The sequence below is a fragment of the Dreissena polymorpha genome, chromosome 4 (genome assembly GCF_020536995.1).
Source record: "Dreissena polymorpha isolate Duluth1 chromosome 4, UMN_Dpol_1.0, whole genome shotgun sequence".
Classification (NCBI taxonomy): Eukaryota; Metazoa; Mollusca; class Bivalvia; order Myida; family Dreissenidae; genus Dreissena; species Dreissena polymorpha.
In genome coordinates this window covers 46723355-46750834 of record NC_068358.1, presented here as the reverse complement: position 1 = coordinate 46750834, position 27480 = coordinate 46723355, and the positions used below count along the sequence as shown (strand labels likewise).

General features: G+C 38.3%; 7 long non-coding RNA genes across 7 annotated transcripts; all 7 read left to right on the top strand.

The window, feature by feature from the left end:
- The first annotated feature begins 34 nt into the window (after positions 1–34).
- LOC127876641 (uncharacterized) lies at positions 35–2846 on the top strand. The gene is made up of 2 exons (XR_008047992.1): positions 35–1751; positions 2257–2846. It is a non-coding gene; the product is annotated as an uncharacterized LOC127876641 (long non-coding RNA).
- A 130-nt stretch (positions 2847–2976) lies between these two features.
- LOC127876640 (uncharacterized) lies at positions 2977–5788 on the top strand. The gene is made up of 2 exons (XR_008047991.1): positions 2977–4693; positions 5199–5788. It is a non-coding gene; the product is annotated as an uncharacterized LOC127876640 (long non-coding RNA).
- Positions 5789–5918: 130 nt separating this feature from the next.
- On the top strand, positions 5919–8730 carry LOC127876639 (uncharacterized). The gene is made up of 2 exons (XR_008047990.1): positions 5919–7635; positions 8141–8730. It is a non-coding gene; the product is annotated as an uncharacterized LOC127876639 (long non-coding RNA).
- Positions 8731–8860: 130 nt separating this feature from the next.
- LOC127876638 (uncharacterized) lies at positions 8861–11672 on the top strand. Its single transcript, XR_008047989.1, has 2 exons — positions 8861–10577; positions 11083–11672. It is a non-coding gene; the product is annotated as an uncharacterized LOC127876638 (long non-coding RNA).
- A 130-nt stretch (positions 11673–11802) lies between these two features.
- LOC127876637 (uncharacterized) lies at positions 11803–14614 on the top strand. The gene is made up of 2 exons (XR_008047988.1): positions 11803–13519; positions 14025–14614. It is a non-coding gene; the product is annotated as an uncharacterized LOC127876637 (long non-coding RNA).
- A 129-nt stretch (positions 14615–14743) lies between these two features.
- Positions 14744–17555, top strand: LOC127876636 (uncharacterized). Its single transcript, XR_008047986.1, has 2 exons — positions 14744–16460; positions 16966–17555. It is a non-coding gene; the product is annotated as an uncharacterized LOC127876636 (long non-coding RNA).
- A 130-nt stretch (positions 17556–17685) lies between these two features.
- On the top strand, positions 17686–20497 carry LOC127876635 (uncharacterized). The gene is made up of 2 exons (XR_008047985.1): positions 17686–19402; positions 19908–20497. It is a non-coding gene; the product is annotated as an uncharacterized LOC127876635 (long non-coding RNA).
- The last annotated feature ends 6983 nt before the right edge of the window (positions 20498–27480 follow it).

Sequence of the window (27480 nt, the reverse complement as noted above, 5' to 3'; positions counted from 1 at the left end):
TCAATACATTTATTTGGGCCTTTTGCAATGATCCCAGTTTTTGCCATAAAAGTTACGCGTAACAATAATTAGAGACACAAAATCAGCTGTCGTCACTTAGACTAAAAATCATGCATTCCGACTTGACTGCGGCCAATTTAGTCACCGCTTTAAACGGCCATTTTAAGGCCTTTTCCCCCCTCCGAATGCACTGAAATTGCATATTCATTGTGGAAATAGTTTAAATCTCATGTGGAGAAAGTTTGAAAAGGATAGGACAAAGTTGAGTTCCCTTAAAGGTTACATTACACTAAATCATTGTGTATCCCTCCGTGGTCCATTCGAAAGTAGTGCTTATTTCTAAAGAGTTCCTTTTCTCTTCTTGAATATAAGCCATTTAACAATGTGAGACATGTCTTTTGTGGTTATTTGTAATATCCTGTATGTGTCTGGAGTACTTTGATGCCTTGGATTGGAAGCTAACTTAAAAGATGGACTTTTGAGGGTGTGTTTTCTATTGTGTGGGGCTTTTGTCGAAATTAGGATTCCGAAACACGTTTTTCAACGGTGGGTTCATTCGACAGCGATTTACTTTCTTAGAAGTTGCGAGACGGTATGTTTTTGATTGCAATTATTGGAAGAGGACAGATCCATCTTTAAAATGATACCAGGTTCGGAAAAATTGATACGTCGAAAAGGCAAGAAAAATGCTGTGAAAGTTGTCAGTTTTATAATGGGACCCTATGGGAATCGGAATTAGTGTAATATAACCTTAAAAAAGCACATTTACTGCAATGTCAAGGTCACATTGATTCGTCTGCAATCGAGACAAGTAGAACATGAATTTTAATGAATGTTTTGATGATTTGGGTGCTAAAATAGATGAGAGATGTCAATATTTTGGTTCAAATGGATGTTTTAGGTGGTTTTGGACTGTTCCGGATGGGAGGGGGACCTGGTATGGACAAGTAAGGGTTACATTTCCAACAAATCTTGAATGTAAATATTATTATGTCCAAAGATTGAAGTTTCAGGTGGAGAGCAAGATGAAAAATATGCCAAATCACATGAATGCAACCCATTTATGCCATTTTTCTCTTTGTTTGTAGGCCTGACCATTTGTCCCTTTTGCCGCAGACGGTCAACAATCCGCTAGCTGTCTTGCTCTGACTGGTGCACTGGACATGATTTCAATGAGAGTCATCATACTGATTGTTTAATTCAAACATGAATTTCAGTTTGTTCGTTAGAGTACTAACTTAGCTGTGTATTTACAGTGGACGTAGTGGTGCGTCGCATGCGGTAGACTAGGTATTTCCATATATACACTATGTTTACAGAATTGCGGCCGGTGAAGCAACATAGCTGATGAGTAAATAGCGCTAGTTCTTCAGACAAATAACTTTATTTTCAACCTATAAAGCATATTTAGCTGTAGGTGGGGCCATTTAGCTGTAAGATCTGGCTTTGGTTCTGTTAAGCCCTTAGAGTAATGAATTTCAGAGTGAAGACCATAGCGCCTTTTCCTAGTCGAGTATCGGGCAGCTGTATGTCTTTTCAGAAATGCACATGTCTTCTTTAGTATGTCATTGTGATTGCTTTTAAGATAGGCAATAAACTCATAACCTTTAGAAAAAGGAGCATCTGTAAATTCAGATTTCACTATTTCAGAGTCAGCCAGACCATGATTGAGCTTAAGGATTGTGCTGCGGATGCGGCCTGTGCAGTTCCGGGAGAAAGTCACTGTCTTGGGCATTGCGGTCTGGTATCAGGTAAGCACTATTGAAAGCCTCACACTTTTGGGGGGTCTGAAGCCTTGTGCTGTCAATGCTATCTGGTTCAAGTACAATTAGAATGCATTCTTCAAGCAGTCCTTCATCAGATATGGTTATCTCAAGCTTACAGTTCTCGGGCAGATATGACTTCGATGTGTTCTTGCCAGCAGAACCCCGACAGGCCAAACTATGCGTTAAGCACTATTTTCCACAGCAACCCTTGCAGACAAAAAAAAATACTTGAAATTACTTCTGGCATTTAATTTCTAATTTCCTTTACATCTCTTTTGTATGTTTGTTTGCTCTTTTTAACTCTGACATGCCATCTTGCTCGGATTGATAGAGCATACCTGTTTTGTTTAGAGCCGAGTCCCCAGCTGCTCGAGTTTGCCGTGTCAATAATGATAAAGCCATGGCATGATGTCTCCTTTATGTGTTTCCTTATCTCAGTGTTGAACATAATTGCCAGTTTCAGGGGCCTTAACATTTTATTTTATTAAAGGTCTGGATGATCCTTGCCTGACTCCGGGTTTGTGTACACCTCAATCCGACTCCCTGTCCGGTACCATGGCCGCAGTGGTGCAGCCCTTGTGGACGATCCATCGACATCCTGAAAGGTCAACACTTCACCAAGCTGGGAAAATTGATCCTGATAGTCATCCCCAGGTAGTGAAATGAATGTACACTGAACTACAGAGGAATCACACCCAAATGACTTTTCTGACATTAGTGTGGCCCCTTGGGCAGGAATTCCTTAGCAAACATGCTTTTTTGCATGGGGACTGTGGCATTTTTGCAAAACTTAAGCTTTCAACGCTGGATTTTAAAGAGAACACTTAATAAAATGAAGCCAACAGGACTTATTTTAATGAGAGAGACTATCTGGATGAGCAACAAATGTCACATTGTGTCGTAAGCTGTTGAAGGAGCGATTTGCGCCATTTCAAGTGTTAATTTTGGGTAGCAGGCTTGTATCGGCTTGAAAGCTGCAAATTATTCCTCTCATCATGATAGCATTAATTATTTTAATTGCAATGTGTATGTTTAGATTGTAAGTGAAGCTTTTAATAATAATTTTCTTGAAAAACATGATTTTATATGCTGTCAGTGAGTTTTTTTGTGTGAAAAAAGTGCTTAAAATAAAAAAAAAGTCTCCTTTTTCATCAAGAAAAGTACACTGATTCACAATCAATACATTTATTTGGGCCTTTTGCAATGATCCCAGTTTTTGCCATAAAAGTTACGCGTAACAATAATTAGAGACACAAAATCAGCTGTCGTCACTTAGACTAAAAATCATGCATTCCGACTTGACTGCGGCCAATTTAGTCACCGCTTTAAACGGCCATTTTAAGGCCTTTTCCCCCCTCCGAATGCACTGAAATTGCATATTCATTGTGGAAATAGTTTAAATCTCATGTGGAGAAAGTTTGAAAAGGATAGGACAAAGTTGAGTTCCCTTAAAGGTTACATTACACTAAATCATTGTGTATCCCTCCGTGGTCCATTCGAAAGTAGTGCTTATTTCTAAAGAGTTCCTTTTCTCTTCTTGAATATAAGCCATTTAACAATGTGAGACATGTCTTTTGTGGTTATTTGTAATATCCTGTATGTGTCTGGAGTACTTTGATGCCTTGGATTGGAAGCTAACTTAAAAGATGGACTTTTGAGGGTGTGTTTTCTATTGTGTGGGGCTTTTGTCGAAATTAGGATTCCGAAACACGTTTTTCAACGGTGGGTTCATTCGACAGCGATTTACTTTCTTAGAAGTTGCGAGACGGTATGTTTTTGATTGCAATTATTGGAAGAGGACAGATCCATCTTTAAAATGATACCAGGTTCGGAAAAATTGATACGTCGAAAAGGCAAGAAAAATGCTGTGAAAGTTGTCAGTTTTATAATGGGACCCTATGGGAATCGGAATTAGTGTAATATAACCTTAAAAAAGCACATTTACTGCAATGTCAAGGTCACATTGATTCGTCTGCAATCGAGACAAGTAGAACATGAATTTTAATGAATGTTTTGATGATTTGGGTGCTAAAATAGATGAGAGATGTCAATATTTTGGTTCAAATGGATGTTTTAGGTGGTTTTGGACTGTTCCGGATGGGAGGGGGACCTGGTATGGACAAGTAAGGGTTACATTTCCAACAAATCTTGAATGTAAATATTATTATGTCCAAAGATTGAAGTTTCAGGTGGAGAGCAAGATGAAAAATATGCCAAATCACATGAATGCAACCCATTTATGCCATTTTTCTCTTTGTTTGTAGGCCTGACCATTTGTCCCTTTTGCCGCAGACGGTCAACAATCCGCTAGCTGTCTTGCTCTGACTGGTGCACTGGACATGATTTCAATGAGAGTCATCATACTGATTGTTTAATTCAAACATGAATTTCAGTTTGTTCGTTAGAGTACTAACTTAGCTGTGTATTTACAGTGGACGTAGTGGTGCGTCGCATGCGGTAGACTAGGTATTTCCATATATACACTATGTTTACAGAATTGCGGCCGGTGAAGCAACATAGCTGATGAGTAAATAGCGCTAGTTCTTCAGACAAATAACTTTATTTTCAACCTATAAAGCATATTTAGCTGTAGGTGGGGCCATTTAGCTGTAAGATCTGGCTTTGGTTCTGTTAAGCCCTTAGAGTAATGAATTTCAGAGTGAAGACCATAGCGCCTTTTCCTAGTCGAGTATCGGGCAGCTGTATGTCTTTTCAGAAATGCACATGTCTTCTTTAGTATGTCATTGTGATTGCTTTTAAGATAGGCAATAAACTCATAACCTTTAGAAAAAGGAGCATCTGTAAATTCAGATTTCACTATTTCAGAGTCAGCCAGACCATGATTGAGCTTAAGGATTGTGCTGCGGATGCGGCCTGTGCAGTTCCGGGAGAAAGTCACTGTCTTGGGCATTGCGGTCTGGTATCAGGTAAGCACTATTGAAAGCCTCACACTTTTGGGGGGTCTGAAGCCTTGTGCTGTCAATGCTATCTGGTTCAAGTACAATTAGAATGCATTCTTCAAGCAGTCCTTCATCAGATATGGTTATCTCAAGCTTACAGTTCTCGGGCAGATATGACTTCGATGTGTTCTTGCCAGCAGAACCCCGACAGGCCAAACTATGCGTTAAGCACTATTTTCCACAGCAACCCTTGCAGACAAAAAAAAATACTTGAAATTACTTCTGGCATTTAATTTCTAATTTCCTTTACATCTCTTTTGTATGTTTGTTTGCTCTTTTTAACTCTGACATGCCATCTTGCTCGGATTGATAGAGCATACCTGTTTTGTTTAGAGCCGAGTCCCCAGCTGCTCGAGTTTGCCGTGTCAATAATGATAAAGCCATGGCATGATGTCTCCTTTATGTGTTTCCTTATCTCAGTGTTGAACATAATTGCCAGTTTCAGGGGCCTTAACATTTTATTTTATTAAAGGTCTGGATGATCCTTGCCTGACTCCGGGTTTGTGTACACCTCAATCCGACTCCCTGTCCGGTACCATGGCCGCAGTGGTGCAGCCCTTGTGGACGATCCATCGACATCCTGAAAGGTCAACACTTCACCAAGCTGGGAAAATTGATCCTGATAGTCATCCCCAGGTAGTGAAATGAATGTACACTGAACTACAGAGGAATCACACCCAAATGACTTTTCTGACATTAGTGTGGCCCCTTGGGCAGGAATTCCTTAGCAAACATGCTTTTTTGCATGGGGACTGTGGCATTTTTGCAAAACTTAAGCTTTCAACGCTGGATTTTAAAGAGAACACTTAATAAAATGAAGCCAACAGGACTTATTTTAATGAGAGAGACTATCTGGATGAGCAACAAATGTCACATTGTGTCGTAAGCTGTTGAAGGAGCGATTTGCGCCATTTCAAGTGTTAATTTTGGGTAGCAGGCTTGTATCGGCTTGAAAGCTGCAAATTATTCCTCTCATCATGATAGCATTAATTATTTTAATTGCAATGTGTATGTTTAGATTGTAAGTGAAGCTTTTAATAATAATTTTCTTGAAAAACATGATTTTATATGCTGTCAGTGAGTTTTTTTGTGTGAAAAAAGTGCTTAAAATAAAAAAAAAGTCTCCTTTTTCATCAAGAAAAGTACACTGATTCACAATCAATACATTTATTTGGGCCTTTTGCAATGATCCCAGTTTTTGCCATAAAAGTTACGCGTAACAATAATTAGAGACACAAAATCAGCTGTCGTCACTTAGACTAAAAATCATGCATTCCGACTTGACTGCGGCCAATTTAGTCACCGCTTTAAACGGCCATTTTAAGGCCTTTTCCCCCCTCCGAATGCACTGAAATTGCATATTCATTGTGGAAATAGTTTAAATCTCATGTGGAGAAAGTTTGAAAAGGATAGGACAAAGTTGAGTTCCCTTAAAGGTTACATTACACTAAATCATTGTGTATCCCTCCGTGGTCCATTCGAAAGTAGTGCTTATTTCTAAAGAGTTCCTTTTCTCTTCTTGAATATAAGCCATTTAACAATGTGAGACATGTCTTTTGTGGTTATTTGTAATATCCTGTATGTGTCTGGAGTACTTTGATGCCTTGGATTGGAAGCTAACTTAAAAGATGGACTTTTGAGGGTGTGTTTTCTATTGTGTGGGGCTTTTGTCGAAATTAGGATTCCGAAACACGTTTTTCAACGGTGGGTTCATTCGACAGCGATTTACTTTCTTAGAAGTTGCGAGACGGTATGTTTTTGATTGCAATTATTGGAAGAGGACAGATCCATCTTTAAAATGATACCAGGTTCGGAAAAATTGATACGTCGAAAAGGCAAGAAAAATGCTGTGAAAGTTGTCAGTTTTATAATGGGACCCTATGGGAATCGGAATTAGTGTAATATAACCTTAAAAAAGCACATTTACTGCAATGTCAAGGTCACATTGATTCGTCTGCAATCGAGACAAGTAGAACATGAATTTTAATGAATGTTTTGATGATTTGGGTGCTAAAATAGATGAGAGATGTCAATATTTTGGTTCAAATGGATGTTTTAGGTGGTTTTGGACTGTTCCGGATGGGAGGGGGACCTGGTATGGACAAGTAAGGGTTACATTTCCAACAAATCTTGAATGTAAATATTATTATGTCCAAAGATTGAAGTTTCAGGTGGAGAGCAAGATGAAAAATATGCCAAATCACATGAATGCAACCCATTTATGCCATTTTTCTCTTTGTTTGTAGGCCTGACCATTTGTCCCTTTTGCCGCAGACGGTCAACAATCCGCTAGCTGTCTTGCTCTGACTGGTGCACTGGACATGATTTCAATGAGAGTCATCATACTGATTGTTTAATTCAAACATGAATTTCAGTTTGTTCGTTAGAGTACTAACTTAGCTGTGTATTTACAGTGGACGTAGTGGTGCGTCGCATGCGGTAGACTAGGTATTTCCATATATACACTATGTTTACAGAATTGCGGCCGGTGAAGCAACATAGCTGATGAGTAAATAGCGCTAGTTCTTCAGACAAATAACTTTATTTTCAACCTATAAAGCATATTTAGCTGTAGGTGGGGCCATTTAGCTGTAAGATCTGGCTTTGGTTCTGTTAAGCCCTTAGAGTAATGAATTTCAGAGTGAAGACCATAGCGCCTTTTCCTAGTCGAGTATCGGGCAGCTGTATGTCTTTTCAGAAATGCACATGTCTTCTTTAGTATGTCATTGTGATTGCTTTTAAGATAGGCAATAAACTCATAACCTTTAGAAAAAGGAGCATCTGTAAATTCAGATTTCACTATTTCAGAGTCAGCCAGACCATGATTGAGCTTAAGGATTGTGCTGCGGATGCGGCCTGTGCAGTTCCGGGAGAAAGTCACTGTCTTGGGCATTGCGGTCTGGTATCAGGTAAGCACTATTGAAAGCCTCACACTTTTGGGGGGTCTGAAGCCTTGTGCTGTCAATGCTATCTGGTTCAAGTACAATTAGAATGCATTCTTCAAGCAGTCCTTCATCAGATATGGTTATCTCAAGCTTACAGTTCTCGGGCAGATATGACTTCGATGTGTTCTTGCCAGCAGAACCCCGACAGGCCAAACTATGCGTTAAGCACTATTTTCCACAGCAACCCTTGCAGACAAAAAAAAATACTTGAAATTACTTCTGGCATTTAATTTCTAATTTCCTTTACATCTCTTTTGTATGTTTGTTTGCTCTTTTTAACTCTGACATGCCATCTTGCTCGGATTGATAGAGCATACCTGTTTTGTTTAGAGCCGAGTCCCCAGCTGCTCGAGTTTGCCGTGTCAATAATGATAAAGCCATGGCATGATGTCTCCTTTATGTGTTTCCTTATCTCAGTGTTGAACATAATTGCCAGTTTCAGGGGCCTTAACATTTTATTTTATTAAAGGTCTGGATGATCCTTGCCTGACTCCGGGTTTGTGTACACCTCAATCCGACTCCCTGTCCGGTACCATGGCCGCAGTGGTGCAGCCCTTGTGGACGATCCATCGACATCCTGAAAGGTCAACACTTCACCAAGCTGGGAAAATTGATCCTGATAGTCATCCCCAGGTAGTGAAATGAATGTACACTGAACTACAGAGGAATCACACCCAAATGACTTTTCTGACATTAGTGTGGCCCCTTGGGCAGGAATTCCTTAGCAAACATGCTTTTTTGCATGGGGACTGTGGCATTTTTGCAAAACTTAAGCTTTCAACGCTGGATTTTAAAGAGAACACTTAATAAAATGAAGCCAACAGGACTTATTTTAATGAGAGAGACTATCTGGATGAGCAACAAATGTCACATTGTGTCGTAAGCTGTTGAAGGAGCGATTTGCGCCATTTCAAGTGTTAATTTTGGGTAGCAGGCTTGTATCGGCTTGAAAGCTGCAAATTATTCCTCTCATCATGATAGCATTAATTATTTTAATTGCAATGTGTATGTTTAGATTGTAAGTGAAGCTTTTAATAATAATTTTCTTGAAAAACATGATTTTATATGCTGTCAGTGAGTTTTTTTGTGTGAAAAAAGTGCTTAAAATAAAAAAAAAGTCTCCTTTTTCATCAAGAAAAGTACACTGATTCACAATCAATACATTTATTTGGGCCTTTTGCAATGATCCCAGTTTTTGCCATAAAAGTTACGCGTAACAATAATTAGAGACACAAAATCAGCTGTCGTCACTTAGACTAAAAATCATGCATTCCGACTTGACTGCGGCCAATTTAGTCACCGCTTTAAACGGCCATTTTAAGGCCTTTTCCCCCCTCCGAATGCACTGAAATTGCATATTCATTGTGGAAATAGTTTAAATCTCATGTGGAGAAAGTTTGAAAAGGATAGGACAAAGTTGAGTTCCCTTAAAGGTTACATTACACTAAATCATTGTGTATCCCTCCGTGGTCCATTCGAAAGTAGTGCTTATTTCTAAAGAGTTCCTTTTCTCTTCTTGAATATAAGCCATTTAACAATGTGAGACATGTCTTTTGTGGTTATTTGTAATATCCTGTATGTGTCTGGAGTACTTTGATGCCTTGGATTGGAAGCTAACTTAAAAGATGGACTTTTGAGGGTGTGTTTTCTATTGTGTGGGGCTTTTGTCGAAATTAGGATTCCGAAACACGTTTTTCAACGGTGGGTTCATTCGACAGCGATTTACTTTCTTAGAAGTTGCGAGACGGTATGTTTTTGATTGCAATTATTGGAAGAGGACAGATCCATCTTTAAAATGATACCAGGTTCGGAAAAATTGATACGTCGAAAAGGCAAGAAAAATGCTGTGAAAGTTGTCAGTTTTATAATGGGACCCTATGGGAATCGGAATTAGTGTAATATAACCTTAAAAAAGCACATTTACTGCAATGTCAAGGTCACATTGATTCGTCTGCAATCGAGACAAGTAGAACATGAATTTTAATGAATGTTTTGATGATTTGGGTGCTAAAATAGATGAGAGATGTCAATATTTTGGTTCAAATGGATGTTTTAGGTGGTTTTGGACTGTTCCGGATGGGAGGGGGACCTGGTATGGACAAGTAAGGGTTACATTTCCAACAAATCTTGAATGTAAATATTATTATGTCCAAAGATTGAAGTTTCAGGTGGAGAGCAAGATGAAAAATATGCCAAATCACATGAATGCAACCCATTTATGCCATTTTTCTCTTTGTTTGTAGGCCTGACCATTTGTCCCTTTTGCCGCAGACGGTCAACAATCCGCTAGCTGTCTTGCTCTGACTGGTGCACTGGACATGATTTCAATGAGAGTCATCATACTGATTGTTTAATTCAAACATGAATTTCAGTTTGTTCGTTAGAGTACTAACTTAGCTGTGTATTTACAGTGGACGTAGTGGTGCGTCGCATGCGGTAGACTAGGTATTTCCATATATACACTATGTTTACAGAATTGCGGCCGGTGAAGCAACATAGCTGATGAGTAAATAGCGCTAGTTCTTCAGACAAATAACTTTATTTTCAACCTATAAAGCATATTTAGCTGTAGGTGGGGCCATTTAGCTGTAAGATCTGGCTTTGGTTCTGTTAAGCCCTTAGAGTAATGAATTTCAGAGTGAAGACCATAGCGCCTTTTCCTAGTCGAGTATCGGGCAGCTGTATGTCTTTTCAGAAATGCACATGTCTTCTTTAGTATGTCATTGTGATTGCTTTTAAGATAGGCAATAAACTCATAACCTTTAGAAAAAGGAGCATCTGTAAATTCAGATTTCACTATTTCAGAGTCAGCCAGACCATGATTGAGCTTAAGGATTGTGCTGCGGATGCGGCCTGTGCAGTTCCGGGAGAAAGTCACTGTCTTGGGCATTGCGGTCTGGTATCAGGTAAGCACTATTGAAAGCCTCACACTTTTGGGGGGTCTGAAGCCTTGTGCTGTCAATGCTATCTGGTTCAAGTACAATTAGAATGCATTCTTCAAGCAGTCCTTCATCAGATATGGTTATCTCAAGCTTACAGTTCTCGGGCAGATATGACTTCGATGTGTTCTTGCCAGCAGAACCCCGACAGGCCAAACTATGCGTTAAGCACTATTTTCCACAGCAACCCTTGCAGACAAAAAAAAATACTTGAAATTACTTCTGGCATTTAATTTCTAATTTCCTTTACATCTCTTTTGTATGTTTGTTTGCTCTTTTTAACTCTGACATGCCATCTTGCTCGGATTGATAGAGCATACCTGTTTTGTTTAGAGCCGAGTCCCCAGCTGCTCGAGTTTGCCGTGTCAATAATGATAAAGCCATGGCATGATGTCTCCTTTATGTGTTTCCTTATCTCAGTGTTGAACATAATTGCCAGTTTCAGGGGCCTTAACATTTTATTTTATTAAAGGTCTGGATGATCCTTGCCTGACTCCGGGTTTGTGTACACCTCAATCCGACTCCCTGTCCGGTACCATGGCCGCAGTGGTGCAGCCCTTGTGGACGATCCATCGACATCCTGAAAGGTCAACACTTCACCAAGCTGGGAAAATTGATCCTGATAGTCATCCCCAGGTAGTGAAATGAATGTACACTGAACTACAGAGGAATCACACCCAAATGACTTTTCTGACATTAGTGTGGCCCCTTGGGCAGGAATTCCTTAGCAAACATGCTTTTTTGCATGGGGACTGTGGCATTTTTGCAAAACTTAAGCTTTCAACGCTGGATTTTAAAGAGAACACTTAATAAAATGAAGCCAACAGGACTTATTTTAATGAGAGAGACTATCTGGATGAGCAACAAATGTCACATTGTGTCGTAAGCTGTTGAAGGAGCGATTTGCGCCATTTCAAGTGTTAATTTTGGGTAGCAGGCTTGTATCGGCTTGAAAGCTGCAAATTATTCCTCTCATCATGATAGCATTAATTATTTTAATTGCAATGTGTATGTTTAGATTGTAAGTGAAGCTTTTAATAATAATTTTCTTGAAAAACATGATTTTATATGCTGTCAGTGAGTTTTTTTGTGTGAAAAAAGTGCTTAAAATAAAAAAAAAGTCTCCTTTTTCATCAAGAAAAGTACACTGATTCACAATCAATACATTTATTTGGGCCTTTTGCAATGATCCCAGTTTTTGCCATAAAAGTTACGCGTAACAATAATTAGAGACACAAAATCAGCTGTCGTCACTTAGACTAAAAATCATGCATTCCGACTTGACTGCGGCCAATTTAGTCACCGCTTTAAACGGCCATTTTAAGGCCTTTTCCCCCCTCCGAATGCACTGAAATTGCATATTCATTGTGGAAATAGTTTAAATCTCATGTGGAGAAAGTTTGAAAAGGATAGGACAAAGTTGAGTTCCCTTAAAGGTTACATTACACTAAATCATTGTGTATCCCTCCGTGGTCCATTCGAAAGTAGTGCTTATTTCTAAAGAGTTCCTTTTCTCTTCTTGAATATAAGCCATTTAACAATGTGAGACATGTCTTTTGTGGTTATTTGTAATATCCTGTATGTGTCTGGAGTACTTTGATGCCTTGGATTGGAAGCTAACTTAAAAGATGGACTTTTGAGGGTGTGTTTTCTATTGTGTGGGGCTTTTGTCGAAATTAGGATTCCGAAACACGTTTTTCAACGGTGGGTTCATTCGACAGCGATTTACTTTCTTAGAAGTTGCGAGACGGTATGTTTTTGATTGCAATTATTGGAAGAGGACAGATCCATCTTTAAAATGATACCAGGTTCGGAAAAATTGATACGTCGAAAAGGCAAGAAAAATGCTGTGAAAGTTGTCAGTTTTATAATGGGACCCTATGGGAATCGGAATTAGTGTAATATAACCTTAAAAAAGCACATTTACTGCAATGTCAAGGTCACATTGATTCGTCTGCAATCGAGACAAGTAGAACATGAATTTTAATGAATGTTTTGATGATTTGGGTGCTAAAATAGATGAGAGATGTCAATATTTTGGTTCAAATGGATGTTTTAGGTGGTTTTGGACTGTTCCGGATGGGAGGGGGACCTGGTATGGACAAGTAAGGGTTACATTTCCAACAAATCTTGAATGTAAATATTATTATGTCCAAAGATTGAAGTTTCAGGTGGAGAGCAAGATGAAAAATATGCCAAATCACATGAATGCAACCCATTTATGCCATTTTTCTCTTTGTTTGTAGGCCTGACCATTTGTCCCTTTTGCCGCAGACGGTCAACAATCCGCTAGCTGTCTTGCTCTGACTGGTGCACTGGACATGATTTCAATGAGAGTCATCATACTGATTGTTTAATTCAAACATGAATTTCAGTTTGTTCGTTAGAGTACTAACTTAGCTGTGTATTTACAGTGGACGTAGTGGTGCGTCGCATGCGGTAGACTAGGTATTTCCATATATACACTATGTTTACAGAATTGCGGCCGGTGAAGCAACATAGCTGATGAGTAAATAGCGCTAGTTCTTCAGACAAATAACTTTATTTTCAACCTATAAAGCATATTTAGCTGTAGGTGGGGCCATTTAGCTGTAAGATCTGGCTTTGGTTCTGTTAAGCCCTTAGAGTAATGAATTTCAGAGTGAAGACCATAGCGCCTTTTCCTAGTCGAGTATCGGGCAGCTGTATGTCTTTTCAGAAATGCACATGTCTTCTTTAGTATGTCATTGTGATTGCTTTTAAGATAGGCAATAAACTCATAACCTTTAGAAAAAGGAGCATCTGTAAATTCAGATTTCACTATTTCAGAGTCAGCCAGACCATGATTGAGCTTAAGGATTGTGCTGCGGATGCGGCCTGTGCAGTTCCGGGAGAAAGTCACTGTCTTGGGCATTGCGGTCTGGTATCAGGTAAGCACTATTGAAAGCCTCACACTTTTGGGGGGTCTGAAGCCTTGTGCTGTCAATGCTATCTGGTTCAAGTACAATTAGAATGCATTCTTCAAGCAGTCCTTCATCAGATATGGTTATCTCAAGCTTACAGTTCTCGGGCAGATATGACTTCGATGTGTTCTTGCCAGCAGAACCCCGACAGGCCAAACTATGCGTTAAGCACTATTTTCCACAGCAACCCTTGCAGACAAAAAAAAATACTTGAAATTACTTCTGGCATTTAATTTCTAATTTCCTTTACATCTCTTTTGTATGTTTGTTTGCTCTTTTTAACTCTGACATGCCATCTTGCTCGGATTGATAGAGCATACCTGTTTTGTTTAGAGCCGAGTCCCCAGCTGCTCGAGTTTGCCGTGTCAATAATGATAAAGCCATGGCATGATGTCTCCTTTATGTGTTTCCTTATCTCAGTGTTGAACATAATTGCCAGTTTCAGGGGCCTTAACATTTTATTTTATTAAAGGTCTGGATGATCCTTGCCTGACTCCGGGTTTGTGTACACCTCAATCCGACTCCCTGTCCGGTACCATGGCCGCAGTGGTGCAGCCCTTGTGGACGATCCATCGACATCCTGAAAGGTCAACACTTCACCAAGCTGGGAAAATTGATCCTGATAGTCATCCCCAGGTAGTGAAATGAATGTACACTGAACTACAGAGGAATCACACCCAAATGACTTTTCTGACATTAGTGTGGCCCCTTGGGCAGGAATTCCTTAGCAAACATGCTTTTTTGCATGGGGACTGTGGCATTTTTGCAAAACTTAAGCTTTCAACGCTGGATTTTAAAGAGAACACTTAATAAAATGAAGCCAACAGGACTTATTTTAATGAGAGAGACTATCTGGATGAGCAACAAATGTCACATTGTGTCGTAAGCTGTTGAAGGAGCGATTTGCGCCATTTCAAGTGTTAATTTTGGGTAGCAGGCTTGTATCGGCTTGAAAGCTGCAAATTATTCCTCTCATCATGATAGCATTAATTATTTTAATTGCAATGTGTATGTTTAGATTGTAAGTGAAGCTTTTAATAATAATTTTCTTGAAAAACATGATTTTATATGCTGTCAGTGAGTTTTTTTGTGTGAAAAAAGTGCTTAAAATAAAAAAAAGTCTCCTTTTTCATCAAGAAAAGTACACTGATTCACAATCAATACATTTATTTGGGCCTTTTGCAATGATCCCAGTTTTTGCCATAAAAGTTACGCGTAACAATAATTAGAGACACAAAATCAGCTGTCGTCACTTAGACTAAAAATCATGCATTCCGACTTGACTGCGGCCAATTTAGTCACCGCTTTAAACGGCCATTTTAAGGCCTTTTCCCCCCTCCGAATGCACTGAAATTGCATATTCATTGTGGAAATAGTTTAAATCTCATGTGGAGAAAGTTTGAAAAGGATAGGACAAAGTTGAGTTCCCTTAAAGGTTACATTACACTAAATCATTGTGTATCCCTCCGTGGTCCATTCGAAAGTAGTGCTTATTTCTAAAGAGTTCCTTTTCTCTTCTTGAATATAAGCCATTTAACAATGTGAGACATGTCTTTTGTGGTTATTTGTAATATCCTGTATGTGTCTGGAGTACTTTGATGCCTTGGATTGGAAGCTAACTTAAAAGATGGACTTTTGAGGGTGTGTTTTCTATTGTGTGGGGCTTTTGTCGAAATTAGGATTCCGAAACACGTTTTTCAACGGTGGGTTCATTCGACAGCGATTTACTTTCTTAGAAGTTGCGAGACGGTATGTTTTTGATTGCAATTATTGGAAGAGGACAGATCCATCTTTAAAATGATACCAGGTTCGGAAAAATTGATACGTCGAAAAGGCAAGAAAAATGCTGTGAAAGTTGTCAGTTTTATAATGGGACCCTATGGGAATCGGAATTAGTGTAATATAACCTTAAAAAAGCACATTTACTGCAATGTCAAGGTCACATTGATTCGTCTGCAATCGAGACAAGTAGAACATGAATTTTAATGAATGTTTTGATGATTTGGGTGCTAAAATAGATGAGAGATGTCAATATTTTGGTTCAAATGGATGTTTTAGGTGGTTTTGGACTGTTCCGGATGGGAGGGGGACCTGGTATGGACAAGTAAGGGTTACATTTCCAACAAATCTTGAATGTAAATATTATTATGTCCAAAGATTGAAGTTTCAGGTGGAGAGCAAGATGAAAAATATGCCAAATCACATGAATGCAACCCATTTATGCCATTTTTCTCTTTGTTTGTAGGCCTGACCATTTGTCCCTTTTGCCGCAGACGGTCAACAATCCGCTAGCTGTCTTGCTCTGACTGGTGCACTGGACATGATTTCAATGAGAGTCATCATACTGATTGTTTAATTCAAACATGAATTTCAGTTTGTTCGTTAGAGTACTAACTTAGCTGTGTATTTACAGTGGACGTAGTGGTGCGTCGCATGCGGTAGACTAGGTATTTCCATATATACACTATGTTTACAGAATTGCGGCCGGTGAAGCAACATAGCTGATGAGTAAATAGCGCTAGTTCTTCAGACAAATAACTTTATTTTCAACCTATAAAGCATATTTAGCTGTAGGTGGGGCCATTTAGCTGTAAGATCTGGCTTTGGTTCTGTTAAGCCCTTAGAGTAATGAATTTCAGAGTGAAGACCATAGCGCCTTTTCCTAGTCGAGTATCGGGCAGCTGTATGTCTTTTCAGAAATGCACATGTCTTCTTTAGTATGTCATTGTGATTGCTTTTAAGATAGGCAATAAACTCATAACCTTTAGAAAAAGGAGCATCTGTAAATTCAGATTTCACTATTTCAGAGTCAGCCAGACCATGATTGAGCTTAAGGATTGTGCTGCGGATGCGGCCTGTGCAGTTCCGGGAGAAAGTCACTGTCTTGGGCATTGCGGTCTGGTATCAGGTAAGCACTATTGAAAGCCTCACACTTTTGGGGGGTCTGAAGCCTTGTGCTGTCAATGCTATCTGGTTCAAGTACAATTAGAATGCATTCTTCAAGCAGTCCTTCATCAGATATGGTTATCTCAAGCTTACAGTTCTCGGGCAGATATGACTTCGATGTGTTCTTGCCAGCAGAACCCCGACAGGCCAAACTATGCGTTAAGCACTATTTTCCACAGCAACCCTTGCAGACAAAAAAAAATACTTGAAATTACTTCTGGCATTTAATTTCTAATTTCCTTTACATCTCTTTTGTATGTTTGTTTGCTCTTTTTAACTCTGACATGCCATCTTGCTCGGATTGATAGAGCATACCTGTTTTGTTTAGAGCCGAGTCCCCAGCTGCTCGAGTTTGCCGTGTCAATAATGATAAAGCCATGGCATGATGTCTCCTTTATGTGTTTCCTTATCTCAGTGTTGAACATAATTGCCAGTTTCAGGGGCCTTAACATTTTATTTTATTAAAGGTCTGGATGATCCTTGCCTGACTCCGGGTTTGTGTACACCTCAATCCGACTCCCTGTCCGGTACCATGGCCGCAGTGGTGCAGCCCTTGTGGACGATCCATCGACATCCTGAAAGGTCAACACTTCACCAAGCTGGGAAAATTGATCCTGATAGTCATCCCCAGGTAGTGAAATGAATGTACACTGAACTACAGAGGAATCACACCCAAATGACTTTTCTGACATTAGTGTGGCCCCTTGGGCAGGAATTCCTTAGCAAACATGCTTTTTTGCATGGGGACTGTGGCATTTTTGCAAAACTTAAGCTTTCAACGCTGGATTTTAAAGAGAACACTTAATAAAATGAAGCCAACAGGACTTATTTTAATGAGAGAGACTATCTGGATGAGCAACAAATGTCACATTGTGTCGTAAGCTGTTGAAGGAGCGATTTGCGCCATTTCAAGTGTTAATTTTGGGTAGCAGGCTTGTATCGGCTTGAAAGCTGCAAATTATTCCTCTCATCATGATAGCATTAATTATTTTAATTGCAATGTGTATGTTTAGATTGTAAGTGAAGCTTTTAATAATAATTTTCTTGAAAAACATGATTTTATATGCTGTCAGTGAGTTTTTTTGTGTGAAAAAAGTGCTTAAAATAAAAAAAAGTCTCCTTTTTCATCAAGAAAAGTACACTGATTCACAATCAATACATTTATTTGGGCCTTTTGCTAATGATCCCAGTTTTTGCCATAAAAGTTACGCGTAACAATAATTAGAGACACAAAATCAGCTGTCGTCACTTAGACTAAAAATCATGCATTCCGACTTGACTGCGGCCAATTTAGTCACCGCTTTAAACGGCCATTTTAAGGCCTTTTCCCCCCTCCGAATGCACTGAAATTGCATATTCATTGTGGAAATAGTTTAAATCTCATGTGGAGAAAGTTTGAAAAGGATAGGACAAAGTTGAGTTCCCTTAAAGGTTACATTACACTAAATCATTGTGTATCCCTCCGTGGTCCATTCGAAAGTAGTGCTTATTTCTAAAGAGTTCCTTTTCTCTTCTTGAATATAAGCCATTTAACAATGTGAGACATGTCTTTTGTGGTTATTTGTAATATCCTGTATGTGTCTGGAGTACTTTGATGCCTTGGATTGGAAGCTAACTTAAAAGATGGACTTTTGAGGGTGTGTTTTCTATTGTGTGGGGCTTTTGTCGAAATTAGGATTCCGAAACACGTTTTTCAACGGTGGGTTCATTCGACAGCGATTTACTTTCTTAGAAGTTGCGAGACGGTATGTTTTTGATTGCAATTATTGGAAGAGGACAGATCCATCTTTAAAATGATACCAGGTTCGGAAAAATTGATACGTCGAAAAGGCAAGAAAAATGCTGTGAAAGTTGTCAGTTTTATAATGGGACCCTATGGGAATCGGAATTAGTGTAATATAACCTTAAAAAAGCACATTTACTGCAATGTCAAGGTCACATTGATTCGTCTGCAATCGAGACAAGTAGAACATGAATTTTAATGAATGTTTTGATGATTTGGGTGCTAAAATAGATGAGAGATGTCAATATTTTGGTTCAAATGGATGTTTTAGGTGGTTTTGGACTGTTCCGGATGGGAGGGGGACCTGGTATGGACAAGTAAGGGTTACATTTCCAACAAATCTTGAATGTAAATATTATTATGTCCAAAGATTGAAGTTTCAGGTGGAGAGCAAGATGAAAAATATGCCAAATCACATGAATGCAACCCATTTATGCCATTTTTCTCTTTGTTTGTAGGCCTGACCATTTGTCCCTTTTGCCGCAGACGGTCAACAATCCGCTAGCTGTCTTGCTCTGACTGGTGCACTGGACATGATTTCAATGAGAGTCATCATACTGATTGTTTAATTCAAACATGAATTTCAGTTTGTTCGTTAGAGTACTAACTTAGCTGTGTATTTACAGTGGACGTAGTGGTGCGTCGCATGCGGTAGACTAGGTATTTCCATATATACACTATGTTTACAGAATTGCGGCCGGTGAAGCAACATAGCTGATGAGTAAATAGCGCTAGTTCTTCAGACAAATAACTTTATTTTCAACCTATAAAGCATATTTAGCTGTAGGTGGGGCCATTTAGCTGTAAGATCTGGCTTTGGTTCTGTTAAGCCCTTAGAGTAATGAATTTCAGAGTGAAGACCATAGCGCCTTTTCCTAGTCGAGTATCGGGCAGCTGTATGTCTTTTCAGAAATGCACATGTCTTCTTTAGTATGTCATTGTGATTGCTTTTAAGATAGGCAATAAACTCATAACCTTTAGAAAAAGGAGCATCTGTAAATTCAGATTTCACTATTTCAGAGTCAGCCAGACCATGATTGAGCTTAAGGATTGTGCTGCGGATGCGGCCTGTGCAGTTCCGGGAGAAAGTCACTGTCTTGGGCATTGCGGTCTGGTATCAGGTAAGCACTATTGAAAGCCTCACACTTTTGGGGGGTCTGAAGCCTTGTGCTGTCAATGCTATCTGGTTCAAGTACAATTAGAATGCATTCTTCAAGCAGTCCTTCATCAGATATGGTTATCTCAAGCTTACAGTTCTCGGGCAGATATGACTTCGATGTGTTCTTGCCAGCAGAACCCCGACAGGCCAAACTATGCGTTAAGCACTATTTTCCACAGCAACCCTTGCAGACAAAAAAAAATACTTGAAATTACTTCTGGCATTTAATTTCTAATTTCCTTTACATCTCTTTTGTATGTTTGTTTGCTCTTTTTAACTCTGACATGCCATCTTGCTCGGATTGATAGAGCATACCTGTTTTGTTTAGAGCCGAGTCCCCAGCTGCTCGAGTTTGCCGTGTCAATAATGATAAAGCCATGGCATGATGTCTCCTTTATGTGTTTCCTTATCTCAGTGTTGAACATAATTGCCAGTTTCAGGGGCCTTAACATTTTATTTTATTAAAGGTCTGGATGATCCTTGCCTGACTCCGGGTTTGTGTACACCTCAATCCGACTCCCTGTCCGGTACCATGGCCGCAGTGGTGCAGCCCTTGTGGACGATCCATCGACATCCTGAAAGGTCAACACTTCACCAAGCTGGGAAAATTGATCCTGATAGTCATCCCCAGGTAGTGAAATGAATGTACACTGAACTACAGAGGAATCACACCCAAATGACTTTTCTGACATTAGTGTGGCCCCTTGGGCAGGAATTCCTTAGCAAACATGCTTTTTTGCATGGGGACTGTGGCATTTTTGCAAAACTTAAGCTTTCAACGCTGGATTTTAAAGAGAACACTTAATAAAATGAAGCCAACAGGACTTATTTTAATGAGAGAGACTATCTGGATGAGCAACAAATGTCACATTGTGTCGTAAGCTGTTGAAGGAGCGATTTGCGCCATTTCAAGTGTTAATTTTGGGTAGCAGGCTTGTATCGGCTTGAAAGCTGCAAATTATTCCTCTCATCATGATAGCATTAATTATTTTAATTGCAATGTGTATGTTTAGATTGTAAGTGAAGCTTTTAATAATAATTTTCTTGAAAAACATGATTTTATATGCTGTCAGTGAGTTTTTTTGTGTGAAAAAAGTGCTTAAAATAAAAAAAAAGTCTCCTTTTTCATCAAGAAAAGTACACTGATTCACAATCAATACATTTATTTGGGCCTTTTGCAATGATCCCAGTTTTTGCCATAAAAGTTACGCGTAACAATAATTAGAGACACAAAATCAGCTGTCGTCACTTAGACTAAAAATCATGCATTCCGACTTGACTGCGGCCAATTTAGTCACCGCTTTAAACGGCCATTTTAAGGCCTTTTCCCCCCTCCGAATGCACTGAAATTGCATATTCATTGTGGAAATAGTTTAAATCTCATGTGGAGAAAGTTTGAAAAGGATAGGACAAAGTTGAGTTCCCTTAAAGGTTACATTACACTAAATCATTGTGTATCCCTCCGTGGTCCATTCGAAAGTAGTGCTTATTTCTAAAGAGTTCCTTTTCTCTTCTTGAATATAAGCCATTTAACAATGTGAGACATGTCTTTTGTGGTTATTTGTAATATCCTGTATGTGTCTGGAGTACTTTGATGCCTTGGATTGGAAGCTAACTTAAAAGATGGACTTTTGAGGGTGTGTTTTCTATTGTGTGGGGCTTTTGTCGAAATTAGGATTCCGAAACACGTTTTTCAACGGTGGGTTCATTCGACAGCGATTTACTTTCTTAGAAGTTGCGAGACGGTATGTTTTTGATTGCAATTATTGGAAGAGGACAGATCCATCTTTAAAATGATACCAGGTTCGGAAAAATTGATACGTCGAAAAGGCAAGAAAAATGCTGTGAAAGTTGTCAGTTTTATAATGGGACCCTATGGGAATCGGAATTAGTGTAATATAACCTTAAAAAAGCACATTTACTGCAATGTCAAGGTCACATTGATTCGTCTGCAATCGAGACAAGTAGAACATGAATTTTAATGAATGTTTTGATGATTTGGGTGCTAAAATAGATGAGAGATGTCAATATTTTGGTTCAAATGGATGTTTTAGGTGGTTTTGGACTGTTCCGGATGGGAGGGGGACCTGGTATGGACAAGTAAGGGTTACATTTCCAACAAATCTTGAATGTAAATATTATTATGTCCAAAGATTGAAGTTTCAGGTGGAGAGCAAGATGAAAAATATGCCAAATCACATGAATGCAACCCATTTATGCCATTTTTCTCTTTGTTTGTAGGCCTGACCATTTGTCCCTTTTGCCGCAGACGGTCAACAATCCGCTAGCTGTCTTGCTCTGACTGGTGCACTGGACATGATTTCAATGAGAGTCATCATACTGATTGTTTAATTCAAACATGAATTTCAGTTTGTTCGTTAGAGTACTAACTTAGCTGTGTATTTACAGTGGACGTAGTGGTGCGTCGCATGCGGTAGACTAGGTATTTCCATATATACACTATGTTTACAGAATTGCGGCCGGTGAAGCAACATAGCTGATGAGTAAATAGCGCTAGTTCTTCAGACAAATAACTTTATTTTCAACCTATAAAGCATATTTAGCTGTAGGTGGGGCCATTTAGCTGTAAGATCTGGCTTTGGTTCTGTTAAGCCCTTAGAGTAATGAATTTCAGAGTGAAGACCATAGCGCCTTTTCCTAGTCGAGTATCGGGCAGCTGTATGTCTTTTCAGAAATGCACATGTCTTCTTTAGTATGTCATTGTGATTGCTTTTAAGATAGGCAATAAACTCATAACCTTTAGAAAAAGGAGCATCTGTAAATTCAGATTTCACTATTTCAGAGTCAGCCAGACCATGATTGAGCTTAAGGATTGTGCTGCGGATGCGGCCTGTGCAGTTCCGGGAGAAAGTCACTGTCTTGGGCATTGCGGTCTGGTATCAGGTAAGCACTATTGAAAGCCTCACACTTTTGGGGGGTCTGAAGCCTTGTGCTGTCAATGCTATCTGGTTCAAGTACAATTAGAATGCATTCTTCAAGCAGTCCTTCATCAGATATGGTTATCTCAAGCTTACAGTTCTCGGGCAGATATGACTTCGATGTGTTCTTGCCAGCAGAACCCCGACAGGCCAAACTATGCGTTAAGCACTATTTTCCACAGCAACCCTTGCAGACAAAAAAAAATACTTGAAATTACTTCTGGCATTTAATTTCTAATTTCCTTTACATCTCTTTTGTATGTTTGTTTGCTCTTTTTAACTCTGACATGCCATCTTGCTCGGATTGATAGAGCATACCTGTTTTGTTTAGAGCCGAGTCCCCAGCTGCTCGAGTTTGCCGTGTCAATAATGATAAAGCCATGGCATGATGTCTCCTTTATGTGTTTCCTTATCTCAGTGTTGAACATAATTGCCAGTTTCAGGGGCCTTAACATTTTATTTTATTAAAGGTCTGGATGATCCTTGCCTGACTCCGGGTTTGTGTACACCTCAATCCGACTCCCTGTCCGGTACCATGGCCGCAGTGGTGCAGCCCTTGTGGACGATCCATCGACATCCTGAAAGGTCAACACTTCACCAAGCTGGGAAAATTGATCCTGATAGTCATCCCCAGGTAGTGAAATGAATGTACACTGAACTACAGAGGAATCACACCCAAATGACTTTTCTGACATTAGTGTGGCCCCTTGGGCAGGAATTCCTAGCAAACATGCTTTTTTGCATGGGGACTGTGGCATTTTTGCAAAACTTAAGCTTTCAACGCTGGATTTTAAAGAGAACACTTAATAAAATGAAGCCAACAGGACTTATTTTAATGAGAGAGACTATCTGGATGAGCAACAAATGTCACATTGTGTCGTAAGCTGTTGAAGGAGCGATTTGCGCCATTTCAAGTGTTAATTTTGGGTAGCAGGCTTGTATCGGCTTGAAAGCTGCAAATTATTCCTCTCATCATGATAGCATTAATTATTTTAATTGCAATGTGTATGTTTAGATTGTAAGTGAAGCTTTTAATAATAATTTTCTTGAAAAACATGATTTTATATGCTGTCAGTGAGTTTTTTTGTGTGAAAAAAGTGCTTAAAATAAAAAAAAAGTCTCCTTTTTCATCAAGAAAAGTACACTGATTCACAATCAATACATTTATTTGGGCCTTTTGCAATGATCCCAGTTTTTGCCATAAAAGTTACGCGTAACAATAATTAGAGACACAAAATCAGCTGTCGTCACTTAGACTAAAAATCATGCATTCCGACTTGACTGCGGCCAATTTAGTCACCGCTTTAAACGGCCATTTTAAGGCCTTTTCCCCCCTCCGAATGCACTGAAATTGCATATTCATTGTGGAAATAGTTTAAATCTCATGTGGAGAAAGTTTGAAAAGGATAGGACAAAGTTGAGTTCCCTTAAAGGTTACATTACACTAAATCATTGTGTATCCCTCCGTGGTCCATTCGAAAGTAGTGCTTATTTCTAAAGAGTTCCTTTTCTCTTCTTGAATATAAGCCATTTAACAATGTGAGACATGTCTTTTGTGGTTATTTGTAATATCCTGTATGTGTCTGGAGTACTTTGATGCCTTGGATTGGAAGCTAACTTAAAAGATGGACTTTTGAGGGTGTGTTTTCTATTGTGTGGGGCTTTTGTCGAAATTAGGATTCCGAAACACGTTTTTCAACGGTGGGTTCATTCGACAGCGATTTACTTTCTTAGAAGTTGCGAGACGGTATGTTTTTGATTGCAATTATTGGAAGAGGACAGATCCATCTTTAAAATGATACCAGGTTCGGAAAAATTGATACGTCGAAAAGGCAAGAAAAATGCTGTGAAAGTTGTCAGTTTTATAATGGGACCCTATGGGAATCGGAATTAGTGTAATATAACCTTAAAAAAGCACATTTACTGCAATGTCAAGGTCACATTGATTCGTCTGCAATCGAGACAAGTAGAACATGAATTTTAATGAATGTTTTGATGATTTGGGTGCTAAAATAGATGAGAGATGTCAATATTTTGGTTCAAATGGATGTTTTAGGTGGTTTTGGACTGTTCCGGATGGGAGGGGGACCTGGTATGGACAAGTAAGGGTTACATTTCCAACAAATCTTGAATGTAAATATTATTATGTCCAAAGATTGAAGTTTCAGGTGGAGAGCAAGATGAAAAATATGCCAAATCACATGAATGCAACCCATTTATGCCATTTTTCTTTGTTTGTAGGCCTGACCATTTGTCCCTTTTGCCGCAGACGGTCAACAATCCGCTAGCTGTATAGTGTTTGGTTCCAAAAAGAAATCTAAACTTCATAATTTTAATGTAAAATGTAATGATCACACTATTGTTTCTCAATCATCTGTTGAACACCTTGGTTCAATATTCGACACTGATCTTTCTGCTACATCTATTGTTAATAATATAATTAAAAAAGGTGAACTCAAGAATAAGATTCTTCAGGGGCGTAGCTAGCATTTTTTGAGCTGTAGGCCCGAATATGTTACATAAAAACGGGGTGTGTGTGCGGGGGTCCTCCCCCAGAATTTTTTTAAATCCAATAACGCCTGTGGTGAGATTTAAAGCATATCTAGACAAATAATAAGGTAAGAAAATATAAGACTTTTGCCTGTATTTCTTTGATATTTTACTTTTTTATCTCAATGTCAGAGAACTAAATTTTACTGTATTATCTTTATACCAGAGAACTAAATTTTAAAACAATATGGAACAGAGAAACATTTAAAATTGTAACACTCGCTTATTCACAAGTCAAACCATGGGAATTCTTTCCAATAATACTGTCTGCATGTCTATATAGAAAGAAGTAGAGTTGATAATTGGAAGATATGTCCTTTGAACAAGACCAGAATCCATTGCCTGAGGATCATGTCAATATGAAATGCAGATTCAGGGTCAACATTTTAATGCATTTTTGAAGTTGAAGCAATTTTAATTTTTTCATGTTTCAAAAAACAATGTAGGCCCGGGCCTGCTGTGCCTAAAAGCAGCTACACCCCTGTTCTTTTATAGACAAAACCACTGTTCAAATATGGAATTAAGAAAATTGTTATGTAACTCATTGCTTCAATGCCATTTTGACTATGCTAGCTCTTCATAGTACAATGGTATTAGTAAACAGTTAAAAAATAGGTTACAAGTTGTACAGAATAAAGTTGTTAAATTTATTCATGGATATGACTCTAGAACATCTTTGAAAGTTAAAGATTTTAGTAATATTGGTTGCTTAAATGTTCAAAACAGAGTTAAGCAAATAACACTCATTCATGTTTATAAAATTGTTAACAAGAAATGTCCTTCTTACATTACCTTTTTGTATAATAATTTTAGTTTAGTGTCTGATATACATAGTGATAACAGTAGACATAGTAAAGATAACTTTTATTTACCTCAATGTCCTCAAGTGAATGGTTTTACCAGCACTACTTTTAATTATAAACGATCAAAGACTGGAACTGTTTACCTGCTGATGTAAAAATTCTTATAAAAGAATAAATATGAATTTGAAAACAGAGTGAAAACTTCTCTCACAGACAATATGATTGAAATTGAAAAAGATGCTGATTTTATTTGTTACTAGTAGTCTTATTGTTTAAATTATTGTTTTATGTGATTGGTTTGTTATATTATATATATAATATATATATATATTGGTTTGTTATAATATATATATATATGTGTATTACTGTTGTTCAAATAAGTCATCAATAAAGTATTTGTATGTACATTTAAATGTAATGACAAATTGTCACAAAATAGTAGTATACATTGTGTAACTAATGCTCTCTAATAATATATGCTAATTACTATTTGATCTCAAGACTATAGTCTCAAGTTTAAATTAATGATATTTTTATGCATATTAATGCCACCATTTTTGTACATTTTCCACCCATCTATAGGGCCCCATTGGAAATAAGTTGCAAACCTTTCATGGGGCATCCTGTGGTATATATATAATGTCTTGATTTAAACATCTTGTAACTACTTGTTATTTCAGATCTCTGCCAAATACACTGACTATTTACTTATAACTGAATTTAAATGATTAACTTTGACTGTGATATTCAAAATGTGATATATCAATGCATTGTGATCCAAATCCTGTGATAATTGTTTTCCAATTGTTAAATGTTGTAAATTGACTGTACTTGTATGGCATATATATACATATGCATGATTAAATCAATATTTAGGAAAGTGTGACTGACACTGTTTCCAGACATATTACAGTTAAATAACTTCATGTCAGTAATGGCAGTCATGGATGGAAAATATCTTTTTACAATTGTTGCCTGCACTGTCGACCATATTTAGTGTTTTTGTTTCCCATCTAAAGAGTACCGACCCAAAACCATGGGCATGCCTGTGATATGTATCTTAAAGTTTCTTAAAAGATAAATAATATAAATTTTAACAACACCACAGCTCAGTTTTAACATTTCCAATACAGTATGTCTTATTTTGAGAGGCCATTCTGAATTGAGTTCATTTCCAAGGGCAAAGTTATGCCTTATAATATATTAATATTACAAAACTGAACATTGTTACACTGTCCCTAATTTTAATGGCACTGGATTGTTTAAGGCTTTGAAAAGCTAGTTGCCTGGCCGGGATTATAACAACATCTGGAATTAAAATGCCTAGGATAAAGTATAAACAATATCTGCCAGAAGTACTGTATGGTTGCCATCATCAAATGTACAGAAAGAATCGTTTTTCAAATTCAATCAAGCCCCACTCATTCCATTTCATGAAATATACAGTTTGTGACTGCCTGGCTGGTCACTATAATGCCATTGGGACCAACGTGGAGTTTACTATTTCTTATATTACATCGAAAAGTTTTCTCTGTACCACTGTACAGTGTTGTACGATTGTTGATGGTATAGAACATAGACATATTGATTAAATCTCAAAGTTTGTCGCCTGCAGCCGAACATCAGCAATGTTGCAATGAATATAATTTAAGAAAAACTGATTCTTTTAAGTTTGAATAATGTTGATGTTTTCCCTTCAATAAACAACTAATAGGCTTTTTTAGCATTTTATTAAAATTTGAATATTT